The 26,145-nt window shown below is 41.7% G+C and overlaps 1 protein-coding gene and 1 long non-coding RNA gene across 6 annotated transcripts in view; one reads left to right on the top strand and one right to left on the bottom strand.

Moving 5' to 3' along the window:
• Positions 1–26,145, top strand: part of RUNX1 (RUNX family transcription factor 1) — a 263,788-nt gene that overhangs the window by 70,844 nt on the left and 166,799 nt on the right.
• On the bottom strand, positions 573–13,105 carry LOC146397880 (uncharacterized). Its single transcript, XR_014825155.1, has 2 exons — positions 12,969–13,105; positions 573–3,213 (listed from the first exon to the last, which is right to left on the bottom strand). It is a non-coding gene; the product is annotated as an uncharacterized LOC146397880 (long non-coding RNA).

Here is a 26,145-nt window from a genome sequence, read left to right as displayed (position 1 = left end):
TGACGGGCCTGACCGGCCTCTCCATCATTCCCTGGAGGTCTCCCCAGCAGCCTATAGCTGCCCATTCCCAGCAACCCTATTGCTAGACACTGTGACTGGACCGTGAAGAAACAAAGGGCTTTCAACCCAGTAGTCAGATGAATTCCCTTCTACCTTTCAGCAGGTTCTGAGTTCCTCACATTCATTATTTAGTCACACAAAATACCTGCTGCAAGGTGCCTCCCTTGTAGAAACCCCACAACTTACTTTTCTACTCTAAGTCTTCTAAGTATTGTTGGAATCACAAAACCACGTGGACACAAATTTTTTATAATTATTCTAACCTGTGCATCATCGTCTCAGACTTTCCAACTTCCCTATTTCTGGCAACTAGCCCTTAGTCACCGGGGTTAAAATTTCAGACTTGACTTCACCTCCACACTCAATTGTGACTAAGTTTTATTTACTCTGCCTCCATCATGTTTTTAAAAACCCATCCCTGGCTGTCCAAGAACCCAGTGTGTTGTAGGTCCAAAACACAAGACAGGTTGTGTGAGTGAGATAATACAGTGAAAAGACTGTGCATCATTACATATATTGTAAATGGCATTTATTTTACACTCAGAAGACATGTGGCATGTTATCAGGTGTTTTGATAAGCAGAGAATCCAACATGTTGATAACATATCAAAAAGCAAAGTGATTTAGCAGAACTCAATTTATTTTAGTATTTATTAGTAGTAGTCATAATATTACATTTAACTAGCTCTAATTTTACCCCAATTTGTAAAACTCTCTAGAGTTTGAGAGACATAAAGGCCATTGTTTCTGGAAAGAATGACTCATGCAGTATTTTAGCTCAGCACTTCCTGTGACCCACGTCACCACTAAGGCTTCTAATGCTTAACCTTCCTAGAAGTTACATCGATAGACAAAACTGATGCTTGGGGCATGATGTGGAGTGTCCAGTAAGGCCTTATTCTTCTAAAAATTCAACTTCATACACTTTCTGGTTGACAACATGTCCATTTTAGTACCTTCTCCCTTTGCAGCCTGCTGAGTGCAGAGGACATAGAACCAGGTGCATGGACTGTTGTGAAGATTCTCTGGGTTAACAGCATAGTGGAGGAGACTTTGACAGCATGCCAGCTTGGCTTCGAATCTTGGTTCTATTGCTGCCTGGGCGTGTGATCTTGAGGGATGGCTTAATTCCTCTGAGTTCATTTCCTATTTCTAAAAGTGGAGATAATATCACAAGCTGTTCATGAGTCTAAACTTTTTTAATCATAAAGAAGAAGAAAAAAAATGGCAGCAAGACTCAGAGTCTAGTGGATGGTAGCCTTCCCAACCCAATCTCCCCTTCCCTGTCTCTCTGTCTCTCTCTCTTTATGTCTGTCTTTCTCCCTCTCCCTCTCTCTCTCTGACCCTGTGACTCTCTCATAAGAACTACACCTTTATCAACAGTAAATTTTCATTTTACTTAACATCAGATTATCAGTGGTAGTTCCATGGATAGACTGGATTTAAAAGTCTGTCCTTGGAGTTCCTGCTGTGGTGCAGTGGGTTAAGAATCTGACTATAGTTGCTGGGTTGCTGCGGAGGTGCCGGTTCAATCCCCAGCCCAGCGCAATGGGTTAAGGATCTTCCGTGGCTGCTGCTATAGCATTTTGGTCCCATTTCAGGCTCTGATTTGATCCCTGGCTCTGGAACTTCCATATGCCACAGGTGTGGCCAAAAAAGAAAAAAATAAAAATAAAAATATGTCCCTAGTAGAGTTTTCTCTGCCTCATATACAGCAAAAGAAACCAAATCTCCGATTGGAGAGGGCACAGCAATGTAGCATTGCAATGATTCAGGGAGATTAAAGGCGAACATACATGTGACAAAGGGAGTGGAACCAGGCACTCAGTGAATGTAAGACTAAAGGAAGCCCCTTCCATCTGTACACAGCCTCAGCCTTGATTCCCACCAATGAATGTGCCCAGCAAACCATGGCATTGTATATTTCCCAATGTAAGCCTCACTTCACTGCTACATGTTTAGCATCTGTTCTAAGACCCACCCTTTCAGGCTTTTGTTCAAACATTGGCCCCATGTAAAGAAGAGAAATTTGAAATGGGGGCTCCCACTGCACTGATGACAACGACATATAATTACCAAAAAGTCAGGTCTGAGGACATTTTCGCTGCTAAGGAAATAAACACAACCATCGTGAAACTGAAGCCATATTATTATGGTGAATGGAAAATTCAAAAAAATCAGTCATCATTTACTAGTCTGGAGCATCAAAAGGATCAAACAAAATGGATCAAATGAATGATCCGGTAAAACACCCATCATGAAAAGTCAGTTATCAACATAACAGGAAATAATAGTCTTCCAAATTCCATGGCTCATGTGGATCCAAATATTTAGAAAGTCTAGTCATTATTGAAGCCATAAGTAATGCAATGATCATTATCAAATTAACAGTTAAGTATTTTTAGACTTAATAAACTTCCGGGGAAAAAAATAAATCCATTCTTGGGTAAGCTAAGACAATCCATGCAGAATCTATTCTTGGTGCCAGGTCCAAGGATTCCACATTTTTATTGGTTTATTGCTTTTTGTAGGAATTTTGAATGGTACTGCTAGAGTTTTTTAATATCTAACTTTCAACAGGAAATAAGGAGTATTACCACATCTCAGTTATCCCAAACAGCAACAGATCTCTCATTTTGTCACCACCAGAAGTAAAGTGTGACCTGGGTTTGTAGGGCCAGAACAGGGCCTTCAGGAAGAAGCAAGTATCTCTGTTTTTTCACCTCAGACTGATGGAGAAGTCAAGGAATTCAAAACTCACTCCCCAAGGAATGTTCCTAAAGCAACTCTCTCACATTCAGACCCTCAGTTGCTGGTGATCTCAACAGGGATCTTTCCGCAAAGTCTTCATCTTCCTCTTTGATATTTTAGCCTCTTAATCATTTTAAGTCAACAATCCATAGCTGACAGTTCTGCTGATAAAGTACCTTTATAATCATAGACTTGGTGTTTAAATTTCCGCCTACGTCTTCTCTAAGTTGGTGACCTAATTGTAGCTGATTCTTCCAGTAGAAATACTCACTTGTTAACCTCAAGTTATTTCTGGGCACAGCTGAACTAAAACAAATTGCTTTTTAAGCTTATGATTCCAGATTCGGTGTCTTATTTTCCATTTCTCTCTGTCCATTTTTCCATGTAGGTTTTATCTGGTACCTATAAACCATGAAAAACAAATTATTCTGTTTAAATCTTTGGAAAGGGCTGTCCGCTGGCACAAAACCACATTGTCTGATACTTTTTCTCGTTTTGAATTTCTGGAAGGGAAATCCTCCTTATGAGAAGACTTAACTTTCCATCAGTAATGGGGAAAACTTTCTCTTGGGATGGTGAAGGTAGCTTTATAAGAGAAAACTCAGCAGAAATAAAAATCAGTCTGACAGATTTTTAATCCAAGTCTGTTTTTTCTTTAAGTGATGTTGATCCTTACTTTGCCTGTGAGATGGGAATCACTGAAGGGGGTCATTGAATAACAGTGAGAGGCCAAACAGTACAGCACATTTTGGAAATTGTTGTTTCAATTGTGTACTATTCAGATGCCACCCTTACAACCTGTAACAATATAAACACCCTTACATCTTCAATGAGTCGCTGGTCCCTAGGCTATGGACGACTCACAACATTACCTGCTGTAAGTGGGGTGACCACACTGGCTTGGCTTATACCTTTTGTCCCAGTATAGTTATTAATTAATAATAGCATCTCCACTCAACCTGAAAAGTATTCTATTTTGATGATAAGTTATATGATTCCCTCCTTTCTGGGACTTCCCCTGGGTGTTTGCAAGTTGCCTTATTTAGAAAGAAAACAATAAGACAGTGTTTTCAGAGACCTTAGTCCATTGTTCACATGGAGACCCAGAGGGGTCTAAGATCTGCTCCTCAGGGCCAAAGCCAGGATCAAAATAATAACAGCAGTTCTTTATATGGCACTTACTGTCAAGCCAAGCACTGTTCTAAGCCCTTATATATATTGCCCCATTTAATCCTGGCAACAGCCAGTAGGGTAGGTGTTATTACTATCCCATCTTACAGCAAGCAGCTTGCCCCAGGCCACATACCAGTGGAGGGGAGGGCTGTGCTGGGATCCAGTCTGCCTGGTTCTGGAGTCTGGTGAGTTCCACACCTCAGCCCTCCATGCAGAGCCAGCATATCTGACTCTTGGTCCTACCTTCAGCTCTGCACTTTGGACCAAGGAGAGAAAAGCTTGTGAGTGAAAACTTAGCCTAGCTTTTCCAAGCTGATGTTTCTGTGTTACTGTGAACATCATCTAAGTGCTACCAAAGGCACTTAAAAACAGAGGAGGCTTAAAACAAGCTATGACATAGACTTACCAGGTGATGTATAAGTTTTGGGGGAAGAGAATCAAAAGGTTGGACAACAGATATAGTGCATAGGTAATAACCACTCAGAAAGAAAGTTTGCAAAAAGTTGACCAATATGGCTGTCCCCAGACACAGAGGGTTTTATGTGAGCCTTTGTTTGTCAAGGTCTGCCTCAATGAGACTCTAAGCTCTTCCAAATCATGTACACACCCATATAATTCTCTTTGTAGAGCACCTGGTAAAGCATCCATGGAAAGGTTTTTCTTAATAAATACTATTTGAGGGTGATTATAGAAAGTGCTTGCATTGACCTCTCAGTTGCCAATCTATGGGGGGAAAAAATTGGTCATAAAACTGTGACTTACAGGAAAAAAATTAAGAGGACTTACAGCGTATAAAGCTTGAAGCATATGTTTAAGAGCAAAGCCAAATCTATAAAGAATCTTTCTCTCATTCAGTGGGTTGTGTGGGTCACAAATGATATTCTAGAACTTGGGCCTGGGAATATGCACAGCATCCTTGATGGCTGCCAATTAACCCTGCCTGCTTGGAACCTTCAGTGCTCAGAGCCTACTGGAAAGAGTGGAGCTTTTCTCTTTCTAACTCAAGGGAGAACATCTGTCTCCTAAAAGACATAAAGAGCTTACCTGGCCCAGTATGAATAAAAGGGTTATTTTTGTCTACGAATTTTGGCTAGGGAGACCCCATGACCACCTAAAAACTCCTTTTTGAATCCAAGTGGCTTAAGAAGACATACTTCAATATCAAAAAAAGGAACCTTCAAGCATGCAGAGGTTTAAATAATCAAGCAGCCCACACTTTATCAGCAGCGCTGGTAGAACGATCAGACAATCCCTTAATTACTCTCGACAGCTGTTCTTAAATATTGGAATTTCCTAGCCCTGATCTGGCTCACAGAATGAGCAGCAAATGTTGAAAAGTTTGAAAAGTTTAGTGCTTTTCACCAGGGAATACACAGCTATGAAACATATGAAGCTGTGGTAGACAAGATTAAAAAAAAAAAGAAAGAAAGAAAGCAACTTTCCAGTAATGTTCTTTTTACAATGACTGACATCTTGTTATTCTAGTAAAAAATAGAATCCTCAAGTTCGACAGTATTTTTTTTCTTCCTGTGAAAGTACAAATCACAACACAGTGAAACTAAGCTTTTTGTCGTATACTTGGGTGTGGGTTAAAAAAGAAAAGAAAAAGAAAAAGTGTTCATTTCCTTTCTTTGTGAAAAAAATTGTTCCCACTTATTTCCCTCATAAGGACCACTGAATTTTATGTTCCGTAGGAAAGTAAACTAGAAGCAGTACCTTCACCCTGGTCAATGGAGAGACTCATTGTAGTAGAGCTTTTGGATACATTTTTCATTGGGCATAAGGTTTATGTGGTGAAGACATTGGACATTTCAAACAATAGCTACATTCAGTTAAAAACAAACAACTACATGCTTAACCACTCTCAGGCTTAAATTATCAGTTTGGCTTTATTTATTTATCTGTTTGTTTATTTGGGGTTAATAGATGCCATCTATGGCCTTTGGAATGGATAAGCAATGAGATCCTGCTGTATAGCACTGGGTACTCTATCTAGTCATGTATGATGGAGCATGATAATGTGAGAAAAAGGAATGTATATATGTGTATGTGACTGGGTCACCTTGCTGTATAGAAGAAAATTGACAGAACACTGTAAACCAGCTATAATGGAAAAAATAAAAATCATTATAAAATTTTTTTAAATGTTTGTTTAATTTGGGTTTTGAGGGGAATTATTTTATTATTTATTTTTTATTAAAGTATAGGTGAATTACAATGTTTTGTTAGTTTTAGGTGCCCAGAAAAGTGATTCAGTTATACATATTTTTTCAAATTTTTTTCCCTTAGAGGTTATTACAAAATATTGTGTATAGTTCCCTGTGCTATACAGTAGGTGTCTATTGGTTATCTATTTTATATATAGTAGAGTGTTTATATTAATCCCAAACTCCTAATTTATCCTTCCCCCTATTCTTCCCCTTTAGTTACCAGAAGTTTGTTTTCCATGTCTGTGGCTCTATTTCTGTTTTATAAATAAGCTCATTTGTATCATTTTTTAGATTCCATATATAAATGATACCATATGATATTTATCTTTCTATGTCTGACTTACTTCACTTAGTAGGATAATCTCTAAGTCCATCCATGTTGCTGCCAAAGGCATTATTTCATTCTTTTTACAACTGAGCAATATTCCATTGTATATTATATTGCATCTTCTTTATCAATTTATCTGTCGATGGACATTTAGGCTGCTTCCATATCTTGGCTATTGTAAATAGTGCCGCAGTAAACATTGCCACGCTTTTTTATTATTTTAATTGAGATTTCTCCAAAGAACATCCATCTAGTTTAAAATGAACATTGTCACAGCTGTTGCTTAAAGCGATATTGCCTGTGTAAGTGACACAGGTTGCAGAACCAATGTAATTTCAAGGCTTCAGAAGTATATTACATGGATGATCACCTTCATGTGTTTTGTGGGACTTACGGTATTTTCTTGACTTTCCTACTGCCATCACCTACCAAGACGCATGGTTAAAAAAAATAATAAAATAAGTTATTTTAAAGAAAGAACTTGTAGCTAGAAGAAAACAGAATCAACCAAGATATTACTGACTATGATGCCCTATTAAGATCACCCTCCCGGGAGTTCTCTTGTGGTAGAGCAGGTTAAGGAGCCAGCATTGTTACTGTAGCAGCTAGAGTTTCTGCTATGGCATGGGTCAGTCCCTGGCCTGGGAGTATCCACATGTCATGAGAGAAAAAAAAAAAAAAAGATTGCCCTCCCTAATAGTTCTTTGATTTCTCTGTCTGATCTTTGCATCTAACCCCTCAGGTGGCATCTGTCCATTGTCAGTCTAGTGGACTTGGAGATTGTATCTGTCCTCCGTTCTATAACACAGAGTTCACCAGACATTAGTGCTTCCATTGTATTTATGAAAACAGCATGCAAAGCAAGCTTGAGTCAGGATCATGTGTTCCCAAGAGGACAAAAATTGGTTCTTAGGGGGTGAGTAAAATCTTAGATATCATGATGGTTAGGAACCTCCAAAACTGAATCCCGCTTGACCAAATCTTATCACTTAGCATTTCACATCTCTCATTAGGGAGCATCTAAATTTAATTTATTCTTACTCCAGTGGAGTGGACTGTAGGATAATGAAAAAAAAAAAAAAAGAGCCCAGAGGTTTGGGGAATTTTTTCCACTTGGAAAAACAGGTAGTTGACAGTGTATTCCTTCAAGATATGTGCTAATAGATTCTAACTTCAAAATTCAAGCAAAAGCTTGGTATTATCCTATAATTTCAAGTATATCTCACTGTTGAGCTACAACAGTATATGGATGACTCATTTTTCTTCAGTGATTTTTTTTTAAAAAGACAATTATTGGATAACTTTCCATCCTCATCTGAATTTCCATTGAGACCCAAGTAACTCTCAAGTTAAATCATAATCTTTTGCCCTGAATTTATTAATTCTCAACTCAAACCTATTCAATGGTTTTCCTCAGCAACTAGACTATAACTCAGTGATCATAAAACCAAAACCCTCTGTGATTTAGTCTCAATCTTTCCATCCAAAGTTACTTTCCATAACTCTCCGTTATAACCTTTACTTCAACCATCAAACCTTTCATTTCTGGGATTTTATCCACCCTATTTCCCCACCATGACTAGTTTTCCCTTCCTCCCTAAAAATTCCACACCCAACTACTGTTCAGTGTCCCAAATGTCACTGTTTTCAACAAAGAGTGTTTCTAGCTCTATAAGGATACAATTGACATATAATATTGTGTGAACTTATGCAAGTGGCCATCTGGTCAACTCTTGGCACTTTTTACTACATGCAGTGGTCTTAGATATGTTTTGGCTTCTTCTCCAAGTCCAGAACTTTGGTCTGGTTTCTAGGAAACACAGTATAATAAAGAGCTAGAGAAAGACCTACAACATTTTCTTCTGCCACTTGCTCGCTAGGTCTACCTGGTGTTACACTTGCTTGCCTTCCCATTTGGTATGTGGACAGGTTATCCAATTCCTCTGAGCCTGATTTCCTTGTCTGTAAAATATCATGATACATTGCGGCAATTTAACAAGTTAAGGTAAACAACACAGAGTAGAAGCTTAAAGTGTTGCACACATACATAAAGTCACAGTATGTCGCTTCAAGTGTTTTCTCCAAATATTTCAATGGCTGACCTGAAGAAGGGATTTATTAATGGTCCTATTAGAAAAGCAAGAACAAGGTGGGATTTGCTATTTTTGTACATTGTTAATGACTCTTCTCCTTTAAAGGAAATCCCGGGGAACAATTTATTGTTTTGAAGATCCTTTCCAGAAGGAATGTGGAAACAGAACAGAAGCAGACTGTAACCCAGGACAGTGGGGCGGCCCTTGTAAAACTAGTGCTGTCTTTATCTACACCAGATTTCCCCTTTTTTTTTTTTTTTTTTTGTATTTTAGGGCCCCACCTACAGTATATTGGAGGTTCCCAGGCTAGGGGTTGTGTCCTATGCCACAGCCACAGCAAGACCAGATCCGAGCCACGTCTGTGACCTACACCACAGCTCATGGTAATGACAGATCCTTAACCCCACTGAGCGAGGCCAGGGACTGAACCTGCATTCTCAAGGATACTAGTCAGATTAATTTCTGCTGAGCCACGATAACAGGAACTCCCTACCCGCACCAGATTTCATCCCACCTTTGTTTTATTCATTTTGCACCCCTCATCTGAACCCCAGATTTCAAGTTTGATAAACAAAACCAAATGGAATGTGAAACGTAAAACAAGATCCAGCCAAATATAGTGAGCTCTCTCTGGCTTCAAGTCAAAACGTGGCTGAACCACAAAGCATCACCTGGTTTTGAGTAAAAAACCACACTGAACCACCATTTTTTTTTTCATGGTTTCGGTTTGAAAATGGGGTTTCATGCAAAGCTCGCCCTAGTTTCAGAAGAGTTCTTTGGCAGAGTACAGGCACCTCTTCTGCTAGCATGGACCCTACATCATCAGCTACCCCAGACAGTCTTTGTGGACATGAGTCCTTCTCGTTCTGCCCTTTGAAGGTCCAGATTTTGAGCAACCTTGCTCATGTGCCCATTCAGATGACTGAAAATCATCAGGCATATCAATAAGAAGTACTATCAGTTAGTTTATCTCTTCGCACTTAGCTTTTACAAAAACAGAAGAAAATTTTTGAAAAGCAATGAATCAGGAGCTCCCTTGTGGTGCAAGGAGTCAAGTATCTGGTGGTGTGGGTATTGTCACTGCAGTGGCCTGGGTTGCTGCTGCAGCGAGGGTTTGATCCCTGGCCCAGGAACTCCCACATTGCCGTGAGCTGTGGTGTAGGTAGCAGACTCGGCTTGGATCTGGCTGGCAGCTACAGTTCCAATTCGACCCCTAGCCTGGGAATCTCCATATGCTGTGGGCGCAGCCCTAAAAAGACAAAAAAAAAAGGGGGGGTTGTAGGTCAATGATACCCCGCCACCAGGGCAAGAGAGAAATGCTAAGGACACGGAGATTAAGGGGAGCAGTGGGGTTTGTAATCCACGTGTCCTATGTATGCAGCTGGATGACACAGGACATCTAAGAGAAGAGGCCTAGAAAATGATGGCTGTGGACAAGACCATGTACCACCAACTGAAAGAGGCAGTCTCATCATCCCAGAGAGCTGATCATGCAAAATCCCCAACTACATTTGCCTTTAAGTAGAAAGTCACGACTCACGTATCCACTGTAGGATAGTCTATTGTAAATACCACCCCTAACATATAAATACTTTATTTACATAAAAGACCAATCGAGGTGATCATTTATTTTATGAAAGGATTCACAAGGGAATACTCTCAAATAGCCAGTGTCTTTAGTGATGGTAACAGATGACTCACTACAATCAGAAAATAATAATTGCATTTGCCCACACTTTGGGAGAACACGGGTTTGCTTTTGGTTATTTTCATGTGTTTGCTTTTTAGGCCAGTGTGTAGTATACATTTCTCTAGGCAGATAATAAGTGAGTGGATAAATGAGGCCAACAGATAAAATCCATTTTCACTCCAAAGTTCTTTGGCACAGAGCCTAGGAAAAACTACTATGTGTTTAATTACCATGGAATTGAAAGATATTTTGCTATAGAATATTGATATAGATACAGAAACCAAGTGGACAGAGGCCCCAGAAGTCACTGTTGGTCTCTCTGGTTCAATGTTTCATTACTCCCCAAGGAATTGGAGCAGTGAGCAATGAAATTTCAAGTTTTTCTAATGAAAAGTGAGGTTATCCAGGTGCTAAATAAATGAAATTCAGTAAAGATCTGGGTAGTGGATATGAAAATTCCGCATCAAGTTAAACATTGGCGTGGTAGTGTCTTTAGGAGAAATTCTTTCGAACTATGTTTAGAAAATTATGGTCTCTAAGTGATCAGTTACAACGCTACAAAGGGTCATTAAAGTTGTCCCAGAAAGTGTTCTTCCACAGGAGACATAAGTGCAATGTACCGTTCCATCCAGACAGGCCACAGAAATCCTTTATAAGAAGTTGGTGAACCACACAACACGTTGTTAGGCTTGTTCTGTGAAATATGTGGTGCTTGAGGTTTGATTGTTGCAATTCATGGGCCTCATAGAAGAATCATTTCTCCCTCCTCTGAACTGTTGGAGTTAACCTCCCTCTCTCTATATGGTTATGCATGCATCTCCTTTTTCAACTCAGTGAAGGCAGGCTAGGCACCTTGCTTTTAACAAAGACCTTGTCTATAGTACATACACCATACATAATGGATGAGGGAAGGATGGATGGATAAGTGGATAGATGGATAGATGGATGGATGGATGGATGGATGGATGGATGGATGACTGGATAAGTTGGCTATGGATGTATTGATGGATGGATGATGGCTGAAGAGATAGAAGGATGGGTGATGGGTGGAAGGAAGTAGAACAAAAAATTTAAATGTTCCTGGAAAGTGATTAAAGCCTTCAAGATAATAATGTGTTTCCTTAAGATAAAGTAAAAGAATTACCATTCTTTAAATTTTAATGATTACAAGGAAAGGATAAAAGTAACAAATTTCCAAATGTTTAGCCTTTCGTGGATTCTCCTCATTGGTCTATTATCTAGAAATTAATTAAGAGAAGTTAAGGAACTTCAAGTTACATGCTCCATCTCTTCAGGTCACAGTCTTAATTAGAAACTATTTTGTGTTCCATAAAATTTTCTTTGTAAAAGGAATTGACCCAACACGACAGTTGTTTTTTTTTTTTTTTTTTGGTTTTTTTTTTTTTGGTTTTTTTTTTTTTTTTCAAAGCTCTAGGGAACTTAACACTTTCTTATTAAGTCATTTCAAATTGTGGATAATCAGCATAGTATATACAAGCACCAGCTTCTTTGGCGTTCTTGAGCGTTAGCTTCTTCATGTGCACAGTTGGGATAAATATATAATGCCTACCTCACCTTAGAGGATTATGAAGATTAAGTGGGCTAAACTATGTAAAACCTCAGTTTACAAACAGCTGGTTAGTGGTGGAGCCGGTACTGAAATCCAGGATTACCTAACTCCTGAGACTGTCTTTGACTCTTTATTTTGAAATGAGTTGAACATACAGGAAAGTTGCAAGAGTCATACAAAGAACTTCTGTATACTCTTCCTCCAGATTAACCAATTGTTCAGCTCTTGCTGCCTGAGCCCATGTTTTCCATCAGAGTGCTGTGGGGTCTGGAATAGTCTATAAAATGGGTACCATAATTGTTCTGACCTTGGGGGCCCATTATGAAGGTTGAATGAGTTCACACATGTGAAAAATAAGATGCATAAATGAATAGCTGCAGCAAAGCCTAACAGGACTTCTGACCAGTGAGGAGCCTAGTGTAGTGACAAAGTAGGAAGTAAGCCTTTCCCCCAGGGTGAAGGAAAGTGGGAGCTTGGAAAGCCTGCAGAGGAGGTGACCTCTGAGGTCAGTCTTTAAACCCCAGCCATCCAGGATCAGAACAAAACAGTGATTTCCATGCTCCACCCTTAGTCTTCTCCCAGAGAAAGGGCTGAATTTGAAATATATATATATATATTTCTAAGGAATATTATCTGAATGTGAATTTGGAGAAGTCAGCACTGCTAGTTCTACCACCACCCGTGGAGGAGAGGTCACACCCAGCATTTCCAAACTTATTACTGTGAAGATTAGAACATCCCTCTGCCCCATCTCCTAGCAAATCCCCAGCCCTGGAGAAGAATCATGGTTTCCCAGGACTTATCATGATTCTCAGAAGTGAGAAGTGGCCTTTCCAAAGCATCTTCTCACTGAGCTGCACAAAGTCAAATCCTTGTCCAAACGCATAAAAACCACTTAAATACCATGCAAAGCCCACATAAAACATCTCCATACACACACACAAAAAGGATGTTCTTTGACTAATTCTCTCAGGAGGTAAACCATAACGGCTTGAAGCAGTTGACGTCTGCCATCCAGGCCTTCAAGTTCAAGGAGAACGCACACAGCCACTGCAAGCAACGTCCAAATACCCAAAACAGATCTGACCCCTACCTTGTAAAAAGTTCTGTATCCCACAAAAACAAGCCTGAAGAGGATCGATTTTGCAGAGTAAGCGTGACCCACTCCTTTTGTCTGTCGGTTCTCATTCGACTTTTGGACTTAATTGTGGAGAGTTATAATTAGATCGTGCTTTGCCTTTTTTTCCCCCTTGAACTGATAAAAAGTGCCGTAAATCCTGGACATCATCCACGAGTACAGTCACTGATGAATTTTGCTATTTTTTGCACATCACACCATATGCAGGCCCGGCTGAGAGGCATGGTTCCGTATTCCTGGCATGCAGGAGAGTCACTGAGAGATATCATATGGTCTCCTGGCAGAAGTACAAAGTGCCTCTTGCTGTTTGATCTACTGTCTTAAACTTAAATGCAAAATCTGATAATTGGGTCAGGCAGGAGGAGAAACGGAGCCGTAAAGTTCTTTTCATTTCCTTTTGCTATTTCTCCACGTTTCATCTTTTCTTCCTTTTTTGCCTGCTCTTTCTCCCACCTCCCTCTCCTTCTTTTTTTTTTTTTTAATTTTCTCAGACCCTGAAGGAGACAGACCACCTTGCATATAGAATGGATTCAAAAAGGAGGTGGGTTTATGGCTGGATGACCCATCAGAGAGTCTCCAGTCACCTCCGTCAGCTCCTCACTAGATGCAGGTTAAATTTTTGCCCCATTAGCAACAGTCCTGGATAACCATCTCAAGCTTTGCAAAAGCCAAAGTCATGGCTGGGTTTTACTTGTTTAGAAATATTACTGCCTTTCCAGACTTGGATTTGTTTAATGTAAAAGGAATCCCATCATAGTCTCTCTGGTTTAGGGCATTAAGCAGACGGAGGCTTGCACTTCAAAGAACACAAGAGATAAATGAAAACTGAACCCCCTCTTCAGGCAGAAGACTGTGATATGAAATGTCTGACTTAGACCTTTTTGCCCAATTGTTTCTAAACAGGGAGAGAGAACTTTTCATTCTTGATTTCGCCACTCTAAGACCTGTTGCAGAATCGCCTGTGTAGTTCCTGAATTGTTTTCACTGGATGTAAACCCAAATATGGCTTCTTCCTAATATATGTGAATTTAGTGCTCCCTAAGGAGGGGACAAAGTTCAGAAGTGACAAAGCTCTTTGTCAGCATTACTTTTTCAAATCACAAAGGGCAGTTTCTCACCCTCAGGTGAGTCACTGACGTTTTCCCCAGGTCAGGCCACCCGCCTCACTGCAGTACCTGCTTCATGGACACCCTGCTGCAGAGTTAGAATGTTCCAGAAATTTCCTCCCCCAGAGACCACCTGGGGATTGGGGAGGGGGTGCCTGGGAGCAAGGCCCATGGCTGTCCTCATATGCACCCCCATAGCAATACTGTCAGCTGGACTAAGCATGAAAGAACATTCTAGACAGTCTTAGCCTTGAATTGAAAATTCGGTCCTGGCCACCTGAAGGGCAGGTGGGATCAAGAATGGATTTTTCTCTGTGAGGATGCAGAGTATAAGTTTTGTCAATGGCAGCAGAGCCACCTCCTTCCACTTGAAGCCTTTCCACTAATGGCTTCACAAGTCACTGTTTTCAGAGGGTCCTTTCTCAGATTCAGACTCTTAAGAGCATCATGCCAAAGGGGCATTTTAACTAAGACTTCAATTTCTTTCTTTTTTTTTTTTTTTAGGGCCACACCCACGGCATATGAAGTTTCCCAGGCTAGGGGTCTAATCAGAGCTGTAGTCGTCAGCCTATGCCAGAGCCACAGCAACACCAGATCTGAGCCATGTCTGCGACCCACACCACAACTCATGGCAACGTGGAATCCTTGACCCACTGAGCGAGGCCACGGATGGAGCTCACAACCTCATAGTTCCTAGTTGGATTCATTTCTGCTGCACCACAACAGGAACTCGAGACTTCAATTTCTAAAGCTTCCCAGCCTCGCTTCTGATTGCTCCATCCTTCCTGGGACCTAAGGGTCCCTGTAGAAAGTTGCATTGCTCTAAAAGCATCTCAGGACCAAAGCAATAAGCCACCCAGAGCCCTGCTGTGAGCTTAGAACCATCTCTCTTGCTCAGACACAGCAGCCAGATCCGGATGGAGTCCTAGATCCAAGCAGCTGTACAGCTTGCCTTCTGGACATTCTGGATCCAGGGAGGCTGCAGAGAGCTGCATCCAGAGTATAGGCTGGGGAGGGAAATTCAACATCCCAGAAAGGCTGAGCAGTATTCTTCCTGGATGTCCAGATTCTGGAGAGAGAAGGCTTAGGGGAAGGGGAGCCATCCACAGATTCTCTAGCTTGCCCAGACTTAGCAGCTGCATTTAGGAGGCCTCCAAACTCACTCTGATCTGAAATGGAAAGAAACTCTTTCTCTGGAACAGGCAATTGTGTGACATAGTGAGTTGCAACCGTCTTTGATGGAAGCTGCTTTGGAAGCAAACACTCATGTTCACAGCCTGAAGAGAGCATGGTTCTTGCACTCCCCAAATCACAGCTCTTCCGTCAAGCAGTGAAGATGCTGCTGTGGCTTCAGAGGACCTGGGTACTACCATCTATTAGTCACTCTTGCTGTTACACTGACACCATTCCTAGGCATCTTATTTAACGTGACTCTGTTTCACTCCCTTCTCACCACAATGGGGCTGGAGACTCCTTTTGTCAAAAACACTAAATTAGACCTGTTCAATGTAATGTCAGAAATGACTTATGCATGCCTACAAAAGGAAAGATTTTAAACAACAGGGTCTCCCATGTTCAGGGTTTCTGGATGGAGTCACCCTCCCACTCAGAGGCTGACACGTCTATAAGAGTGATGACAGGTTATTAAGTTCACAGTGGCTGGTGAGAGGGTCCCCCAACCACTCCTTCCATCCAACCCAAAGCCCAGTGGAAAAACAAACCTCAATTTAAAAAAAAACACGTTCATGAATTTGCTTTAATTTCACCCTCAAGGTTTTTTTTCCAGTTACTGTAGAAATTGGATCCTTGTCTGGATATATTTTTTAAGTGACCCTTGCTCTCAGGCTCCTGCCCTCCCTGCACTCCCTGCCCCATCCCTTCTTCACCTCCTCCCCATGCCTCAGTGACAAGAACCATTTACCGTAATTGCAGGTTCCCTGTTGGTAGCCACCATTACCACAAAAAGTGAAAATCGAAAACTCTTAGGTAGCAATTAATTTAGAAACAACGTTACCACAATTCTTGTATGGTGTATGTAACCATAATAGCCACTTCAGTGGAAAAAGCAAAAATAAAGGGGAGGACAAATGACATTAATTTCCATTTGCAACAAACCCATAATTGGATCAATGATCAGATCCTTGGGGAGAAAGTCAGCTGTCATTGGTGGGTGAAGCCTGTGTACACACAGGATAGAAGGAAGTGCATGTGAGGTTGGACCTTGAAACCCAGCTGGAAGGGGTGGAGCACATTTGAAACCCCAGAGGGAGTGGTGGTGACCCCCACGCTTTCTCTGGACTGCAGTGGTTTCTAGACCGTGGCATCCACTTCTTCATTCATTAACAGGTGGCTTCAGGCACGTTTCCTGACCCTTTGGGGTTTGATTTCTTCATTTGCTTCCTGGGGATTCTGAAAGTGCCCACCTCATTAGGTTGTGAGGATTAAATGAGTTGATCTCTAGAACGTACCTAAAATGGTACCATGTATTTGGTAGACTGGTAAAATGTTAGCTTCTTATTATTATTCCTCATAATTATTCTTTATTATCCATAAGTCAATGGAAATAGGGGTAGTTTAGGCTTAGAAAATGCAAACCCATGTTTAAGCTCTCTTCCTTCTCACTGTGTCATTTTAGGCAAGTTAGCCTCTCTGATCTATAAAACGGGGGTCTGTCCAGTTACAGAAATGTGCCAGTGACACAGAGTAAGAAATGGTAAAGCATTTTGTAACTGAACATGAGACCTCAGGACATGTCTTTATCCTGAGGACATTAGGATTGCCTCAGAGGGGACAGTTCCAGCAAGGCACCCTGGGTAGCCAGTCCCCTCCCTGGTGTCCAGGGGCAGGGAGCCTCCATTTCTGCATGGCTTCCATGAACTGCTACCCACAGGATCCACTGGTGTCTCCGGGTGGGACCCCCAGAGATGTCCCTCAGCTTTTCTCTGCAGCTCTGGGGTCAGGTCAGAGGGAGGGGAGAAGCAAGGTAGATGCTTGATCCAGAAATGCCCCAGATCTCAGAGGATACTGAGAGACGAGGATGCCCCAGCCCTGCCACATGTGTGTGTTTTCTGTGTCTCAGATTTTCATCCGAAGAGCCCTGTAACTGGTGAGTCTGACGACCAGGAATTCTGGGGAGGAAATGGGGCTCCACAGAAAGTAAACAAGAACATGCAGTACTTTATACAAATATTCTCAAAGAACACTCCAAAAATCCTTCTTCCCCACCCCCCATGGCTGGGAGTGGAAGGGCTTTCTTCTCTCTTATAAATATCTTTGCTTTTGTTCTTTTTTCTTAATGCCTTGTTGCCCTGAAACAGCAACAAGGCAAAAAAGCCTAGGTAAAAACCAAAGTGTCTGGCCCTCTGCTGTGGAGAATGGGGCTAAACCAGAGGCAACGAGAGGATCGCAAGTGCATAAAACACTGCAGATGATTTTTATTTTAGTTTTCTGATTGGTTTGTTACAGCTTTCTGAAGATTTGGACTTCAGTATGTAACCTATACCCAAATCAATATGCACATACAAGTTTGTGTGCATGAGAGTGTGTGTGGTGAAAGAACATGTAAAGCAGTGTGTGTGTGTGTGTGTGTGTGTGTGTGCGCATGAACATAAGTGTGTCAGTGTTGCATGTGCATGGAAGTGTCTTTGAGCCTGTCTGAATGTGTGTTGAGGGGGGCAGTTGCATGTGCAGGAAGTGTGTGTCTGTAAGCCAGTCTGTGAATTGTGAGTGTGGGTGTGTATGGGTGTGTGTGTGTGCAAGAGTATAGATGTGTGGGTGTTGCATGTGCAGGAAGTGTGTGTCTGTGAGCCGGTCTGTGAATTGTGAGTGTGGGTGTATATGTGTGTGTGAATATGAGTGAATGTCCACAAGCATATGAGAGGGAGCACGTGTGTGTGTGTGTGTGTGTGTGTGTGTGTGTGTGTTTGTGCTGAGAGCACTCTGGGTGTCAGCCCAGAAGAGACTCAGGACATTTTGCATCAGATTCATAGAAAAGGAGCCTGAAGTTAGGGGAGGGACAGAACACACCTAATGGCTAGGCCAGTTCGTGGCAGATGCCTGATCTGAAAGCAAAGTTTCCTCCTCCAGCTCCCTTACCATCAAGATTCTTTTCCTTCCTCTTTGCTGACCTCTGAGACACCACCACCACCACTTCCCAGGCTGCTTTCTCACCTCCCCGTGTGCTTCTCTGGCCCTTGCTGTGAGGGACATGCACCTGGGTCTAGAAGGGCAGAAGGGCATCTGTCGTCCAGGGTTGACACTAAAATGCCCTCGTACACCATGAGGCTCAGGCTTCCCTCCCCGGATCTTCCCTGCTCCCATGGGGCTTATGGAAGAACCTCATCCTGGGTCTCCTGGCTGAGTCTGTTTGTTCTTCTCCGAGTTCCCTGGGTCAGCACAAGTCCAAGTGTGGAGGAGATCTCTCTCTCATCAGCAGTGTGAACACAAGGGCAGGATGTGGGGCATGAATAAATGGCAACCCCTGCCTTCCACCTACACAACTAAACTTTACCTATTTGAACTTGAGGAAAGCAGTTTCCTAGAATATTTGGAGACCAAGAGCCCCGCTCCATGTGCCAGGCTCCATGCTCCTCATGTGAACCTATCCTGCAGAAGCCTCCCTTCCTGATCCACCTGCTCTCTGAGTCACCTGTGTGCTCTGAGTCTCCCGGTTCTCTCATCACGACAGAAAGTGCTGTGCCAGGTAATGTCCCACTGATCCACCATCCAAATCCACATCTTGCCTGACCTTGAGCTGCCTAACTCTAATTCTTCTCAGGCGTGGTCTAGAGCTTAAAGAGCACATCACATGGGAAAAAAGGCAAAGACTTTTGTGACACAGGTTTCCCCATTCCCAGCTTTTTATTCCACCACTCCTTTCCTGGATGGGTCTGGCATCTTAGTAACGGGGAGGATGGATTTTTAACAGTGCAAAGAGCCTGAGAGACCATCTGAGGGCAGCCAGTTCATGTATCTGAGGACACTGAAATCCTCCTGGCAAGTACTGATAGTTGGCCAGTCTATGGCCAAGCTGGGATGAGACCACGCCCCGTCCTGAGCTTTTTCACCTTCACCTGGCAGCTCCCCAGATCTCATACCAATGCCTCCTCCCTGCTGGAGCTTTGAAAAGCCACTGCTGACCTGAAAAGTCCTGGAACCACTCTGTAGAGCAGGGATGCAAAGGATGTTGTGTCTTCCCTTTAGGTACATAGTGAGTCTTCCTTCCATGCTGCCCTAGGTTTAATGCTCAAGATGCTGACACTGCGAGACAATGCCCTGCCCTCAAAGGGACCACAGACTGGCCTGTGGACATCAAATGTTCTCACCCTTGACTTCATATTAGAATCACCTGGGGAGTCTCAAGTTCCAGCCATGTTCCTGCAAATGGCATAATTTTGTTCTTTTTATGGCTAAGTAGTATTCCATTGTGTATATATACCACATCTTTCTAATCCAACCATCTGTCAATGGCCATTTGGGTTGTTTCCATGTCTTGGCTATTGTGCTGCAATGAACATGCAGGTGCATGTGTCTTTTTTAAGGAAAGTTTTGTCCGAATATATGCCCAAGAGTAGGATTGCTGGGGCATATGATAGTTCTATGTATAGTTTTCTAAGGTACCTCCATACTGTTCTCCATAGTGGTTGTACCAGCTTACATTCCCACGAACAGTTCAGGAGGGTTCCCTTTTCTCCACACCCTCTCCAGCGTTTGTTATTTGTGGACTTCGTAATGATGGCCGCTCTGACTGGCGTGAGGTAATGAGATCCTGCTGTGTAGCACTGGGAACTATATCTAGTCACTTATGATGGAGCATGATATTGTGGGAAAAAAGAATCTATACATGTACGTGTAACTGGGTCACCGTGTTGCCCAGTAGACAATGGACAGAACACTGTAAACCAGCTATAATAAAAAATACATATAAAAATAAAAATAAATAAAAAAAAAAAAAACAGTCACCTGGGGAACCTTTCATAAATACTGAGAGCCAAATGCTGGTGTCAATATGACTGTCTTAGTTCTTCCCTCTGTTTGCTGTGGGCTCTCCTGGGGACAATAGGGCAGGTGTGTATTTTGACTGGCAAAGTATAAGAACTTATATTCAAATGTTATCCCCACGGCCATGCTCTCCAATGTCGTAGGGAGAGTGACAACTGGGGGTGAATTTCATTTGCTTCTCAGAAGACACTGCTCAGCATCTCTTAATCACACTCTGAAATGATTGCGGCGGGAATGACTGTGGCTGGGGCTGAGGACATGGAAAGTTACACAAGGCTTAAATCTGGATTGGGGCCATTTGGTCAAGATGCTTTGGCTTAATTGTTTGAACTCTCCGAGCTTAGTCAAAGTCCTAGAGCAGAGCAGTAAAGGAACAAAGACCTAACAGTAACAATAGGGTCATAGAGAGATCTCACCTCTTCACAGTTAAAGGAGTGGGGGCGGGGGGGAATACCTCATTCATGCTAATTTCCATAAGCTGTTCCTTTACTGGCTGTGACATTTCACTCATAGACTATCAAGAAGGAAGGGATAATCAGAGCATTAAAAGCAGAAAAAGAAACATTTTTTGGTCAAAAGAACATCCTGTTTTGAGTCCAAAGCAAGCTCTTAAGTCAAAGAGGGTGCTCAGCCCTTTGCCTTTGGCAAAACACAGCCTCCTCTGTCTAAATGTTTAAAAATGTTTAGTGGAACTAGAAAGTGCAATGACCTCAGACATCAAAAATCTATAAATTAATAAAACACATAAATAGAACTTCCATTAAACTGGGCAAGAAATTTGAAACATAGAAAGACACCTACTTAAAGAAGAACACTGATTCAGAAACATAATTAGCAGAGAAAAGACCAAATATGCCTGCCCACCCCCCCATACCCCATTTCTCACGGGTTTTCTTGAGAAAGAATGTCATCTGCACATCACTGCTTACTGCAGAGACTGAAATAGCAGACTGACGTAGGGTCACACCATTAAAACATGGGAGCTACCAGTGCTTGCCTTGAAATCACGCACCTCTGTCTCATAATGTAGTTGTCAAGGAAAGTTCCACAGTCAGGATTTCAGGACAGCTAAATTTCAAAGTCCATGGCAGTCCATACTCAGTTTTTTCTTCATATATCATCATTTATCACTCTCTAAAGTGCTCAGTCAAAACATTGAGAAAGCAAGGCATATGCTTATTTCTTTTTTTAACATTATTAGAAGTTTTTATTCAATCATGGTTGATTTACAGTATTATATCAGTTTCAGGTGTACAACCTACTGTTTCAGTATTTTTATAGATTCTTTTCCACTTAAAGTTGTTATAAAATATAGGCTATATTCCCTGTGCTGTAATAAATCCTTGTAACTTGTTTATTTTGTACGTAGTAGTTTTACCTCTTACTCTATCCCTATGCCCCTCACCCCCTCTTCCTCCCCACTGGTAACCACTAGTTTGTTCTCTAAATCTCTAATTCTGTTAGTTTTGTTACATTCATTCATTTTTTTGTTTTGTTTTTCAGATTCCATATATAAGTGATAACATACTTGTCTTTCTCTGTTGACTTATTTTACTAAGTATAATATCCTCCAGGTCCATCCTGTTGTTGCAAATGGCAAAATTTCATTCTTTTATTGGTGGACTAGTATTCCAGTATTCATGCGTACATATGTGTGTGTGTGTGTGTGTGTGTGCACACGTGTGTGTGTCTGTGTGTGTGTGTCTGTGTGTGTGTACTATTAGTCAGTGTGTGTATATATGTGTCACATCTATATCCATTCATATGTTGATGGGCACTTAGGTCACTTCCGTATCTTGACTATTGTAAGTCATGCTTCTATGAACATGGAGGTGAATGCATCTTTTCAAATTAGCGTTTTTGTTTTCTTCAGATATATACCCAAGAGTGGCATTACAAAATTGTATGGTAGTTATATTTTTAATTTTTTGAGTAGACTCCATAATTTTTTCCACAGTGGCTGCACTAATTTACCTTCCCACCAAAAGCGTCCTAGGATTCCTTTTTCTCCACATCCTTGCCAACATTTGTCATCTTTTTGATGATAGCCATTCTGATAGGTGTGGAGTGATATGTCACTGTGGTTTTGATGTGCATTTTCTTTGGTGATTAGTGATGCTGAGCATCTTTTCATGTGCCCGTTGGCCATCTGTAGGTCTTCTTTGGAAAAATGTATATTCATGTTTTATGTCCACTTTTTAATCAGGCTACTTTATTTTTGATATTGAATTGTGTATTTTAGATATTAGCCCCTTATAGGTCATACCATTTGCAAATATTTTCTCTCATTCAATAGGTTGTCTTTTCATTTTATCAGTGATTTCCTTTGCTGTGCAAAAGCTTTTAAGTTTAATTAGGTCACACTTGTTATTTTTGGTTTTGTTTCCTTTGGCTTCAGAGATTGATCCAAAAACATATTGCTGTTATTTATGTCAAAGAGTGTTCTATGTTGTCTTTTACGAGCTTTATGGCTTTCAGTCTTGCATTTAGGTCTTTAACCCATTTTGAGTTTATTTTTGTATATAATGTGAGAAAATGTTCTAATTTCATCCTTTTACATATAGCTATCGTCTTTTACGAGCTTTATGGCTTTCAGTCTTGCATTTAGGTCTTTAACCCATTTTGAGTTTATTTTTGTATATAATGTGAGAAAATGTTCTAATTTCATCCTTTTACATATAGCTATCCAGTTTTCCCAGCATCACTTATTCAAAAGATAGTCTTTTCTCCATTGTCTACTTTTGCCTCCTTTGTTGTAGATTAGTTGGCCGTAAGAGTGGGGGTTTATTTCTGGGCTTTCCATTCTGTTTCATTGTTCTTTGGGTCTATTTCTATGCAAGTACCATGTTATTTTGATTACTGTAGTTTTGTAGTATAGTCTGAGGTCTGGGAGCATACCTCTAGCTTTGTTCTTTTTTTCTTGAGATTGCTTTGGCAATTCAGATCCTTTATGGTTCCATACTTGTTCTAAATTTTCTGAAAAATGTCATGTGTATTTTGATAGCTAGGGATTGTGTTAAATCTGTAGATTGCCTTAGGTAGTATAGTCATTTTAACAATATTAATTATTTCAATCCATGGACATGGGATATCTATCATAATTTATTAAAATTCATTAGGCTTAGTAAAAAATCTTCCTTAAGTCTGTTATGGCCTCTTATGACACAAGAGTATTTTTTTCCTTCACACTTGTCTGCTGATCCAGAAAGAATATTATGTGCTATTCGCTGTTCCAAGTGCTATACAAATATTAACTTAACATAATCCTTGGAATCTTATGAAGTAATTACAGTGTTAACCCCACTTTGAGGTTGAGGAAGCTAAAGCACAGAGGGGTAAAGTAACTTGTCCAAGGTCACATAGCCAGTAGTTTCTCCCCATGCAAATCAAAATACTCTCTTTTCTCTTCCCATAGTGATAGAATTTTAGACCTAGCTCAGGAGACATGGAGTCTTTAGAGCCAAAAAGGAAATTAAAATTATTTTTCTAGCCACACTTCATCTTACAAATGTTAACACTGAGTTTTGGAAAGATAACAGGGGTCATCCACAGCCAGGCAGCTGGTTATTGTCCATTTTCAGAGGTGGGGCCCAGTGTCATCCATTCCTCAATAAGAAGCTACCACATTAGTTCACTTTTATCACAGCCACACATTAGCATATTAGAGATCCCTCATCTAACATGAGGTAAATGCAGTGTAATTCCTATGAGGCCCTAAATCCTCTATCAAAAAAAGGTAGGAGTTCCCATTATAGCGCAGTGGAAACAAATCCTACTAGGAACCATGAGGTTGTGAGTTCGATCCCTGGCCTTGCTCAGTGGGTTAAGGATACAGCGGTGCTATGAGCTGTGGTGTAGGTTGCAGATGTGGCTCAGATCTCATGTTGCTGTGGCTGTAGTGTAGGCTGGCAGCTGTAGCTCAGATTCTACCCCTAGCCTGGGAATCTCCATATGCCATGGGTGTGGCCCTAAAAAGAAAAAAAAAGAGTGGGGTTAGATTGGGAGTTTGTATTTCCCCACCATCCTTTGCAAAGATAAGTTTGATGTGAGACTCCAACAGACAAACCAATGGCAGGAGGGATTCCCACTGGGGCCATGAGACCATCAAGAGAGTTGAACACTGGCACAGGGATCCTTCCCAGCACCCCTCAGATGAAGCCATATGGTTACCTATCTACACCACATGTGCCCTTAGCCAGACACACTATAAGCTTCAGATGACCAGAAAACATTAAAGCAAGGCATGCCTTGTTCTGGGATCCCTGAATAGGGCAATTATTCTAGAAAGTGAGACTATCTGAATGACCCAAAGGTCTTCCAATCCATCATTCTATTACAGAAAAGGAATAAGGAAAAAGCCCAGGCCAGTTTTAAATAGGGTATTCCTTTTGTGGCACCCAGGGGCGGGTGCCAGGCTTCAGAGGTACTTCCTTTCAGGAAGTAAGAGGCAGAAGATCAGTCAGCCCAGGACTCCATGGGTGCTTAATAAAGGTCCTTAAGGCAGCCTCCTGAGGCTCCAGCATTTCTCTTTAGGTCAATGAAGCATTGATTTTCCAAAGACAAGTGAGTTCCTGGCTGGCTCCAGGTAAGAACATTGGAACTCCTCACATTTCACAAGCTACCCTGGCTCCTGGCTTCCTGTCACAAACATTTATATTTCCTGCCCATTTATCCCTAATTTTCCAGGGAGTTGTGTGAGGACTTATAATTACCATGCATAGGGCCCCATAATGCTTTTCATTTTCAAAGCACTCAGCAAATATAAGCAAACACTCATAACACCCATATTGGCCAAGTCAGCATGTTTTCTCCCCATTTGGTACCTGAATGCCGGGAGGCTCCCAGGGGGCGACTTGGACAATACAATATTGTGAAGCTCAGATGCATGGTGCCAGCTTCTTTCTGGTGTCACCTCTCCCTGGCATCCTCCTACATAATGCCATTTTTTCCACTGAGAACAGTACAGGGGCCTGACCTGGTGGCCCACTTTGTGCTCTGTAACCCACTGTCCTGCCAGGTGGGAATCATTCATTTGTAAGCCCATTGTTCACAGCAAGGCTGGTGGACAAATTCAAAGCTGAGGATAAAGAGAAAGTTTACCTCACGAGTGGAAGTAATTTTGTAAGCTGTGAGAGAGGAGCTATACATAGTAGTAATACACCCTGCATGTTACTGTGAGGATGGGAGAGAATAAGGATAAATTAGGGACAGTGAGACCAGAAGACCTTGTAACTTGGACCCACCTTTCTCAGTGTCCAGGGGCCTTGGAACCACAGCCCACAAGTGAGGCGCTCTGGCATGAGAACACATACACTCACAAAATTGTGTCTGGCGTGTGTCACAAAAACAATACTCATTGTCGGCAAGTGGGTGACAAGAAGAACCAGCCAAGAACTTGGCACTGTGGGGACAAAGTGGCTGGGTGACTATGTTTTCATTTAGTGGCCATATGTTGATGAAAGTGTGGACATAAAGGAGCCTTTATTTATTTATTTATTTTTGTCTTTTTGCTATTTCTTGGGCTGCTCCCGCGGCATATGGAGGTTCCCAGGCTAGGGGTCCAATCGGAGCTGTAGCCACCAGCCTATGCCAGAGCCACAGCAACGCGGGATCCGAGCCACGTCTGCAACCTACACCACAGCTCATGGCTACGCCAGATTGTTAACCCACTGAGCAGGGGCAGAGACCGAACCCGCAACCTCATGGTTCCTAATCAGATTCGTTAACCACTGTGCCACGACGGAACTCCCATAAAGGAGCCTTTAAGAAACCCCAAGTGTTGGAATTCCCATCGCGGCTCAGTGGTTAACGAATCTGATTAGGAACCATGAGGTTGTGGGTTTGATCCCTGACCTTGCTCAGTGGTTAAGGATCTGTCGTGAGCTCTGGTGTAGGTTGCAGACAAGGCTTGGATCCTGCGTTGCTGTGGCTCTGGCATAGGCTCCGATTTTTGCCCAAGAAATGGCAAAAAGACAAAAAAAAAAAAAACAAAAAAAAAAACAAGGGCTTGAAACTGCCTAATATCA

This window comes from Sus scrofa, chromosome 13, assembly GCF_054392235.1.
Source record: "Sus scrofa isolate SSC_HxYL_T2T_F1_AM1 chromosome 13, Sscrofa_HxYL_maternal_Yorkshire_Landrace_v2.0, whole genome shotgun sequence".
NCBI classification, from domain to species: domain Eukaryota; kingdom Metazoa; phylum Chordata; class Mammalia; order Artiodactyla; family Suidae; genus Sus; species Sus scrofa.
This window is presented reverse-complemented; position numbering and strand designations above follow the sequence as displayed.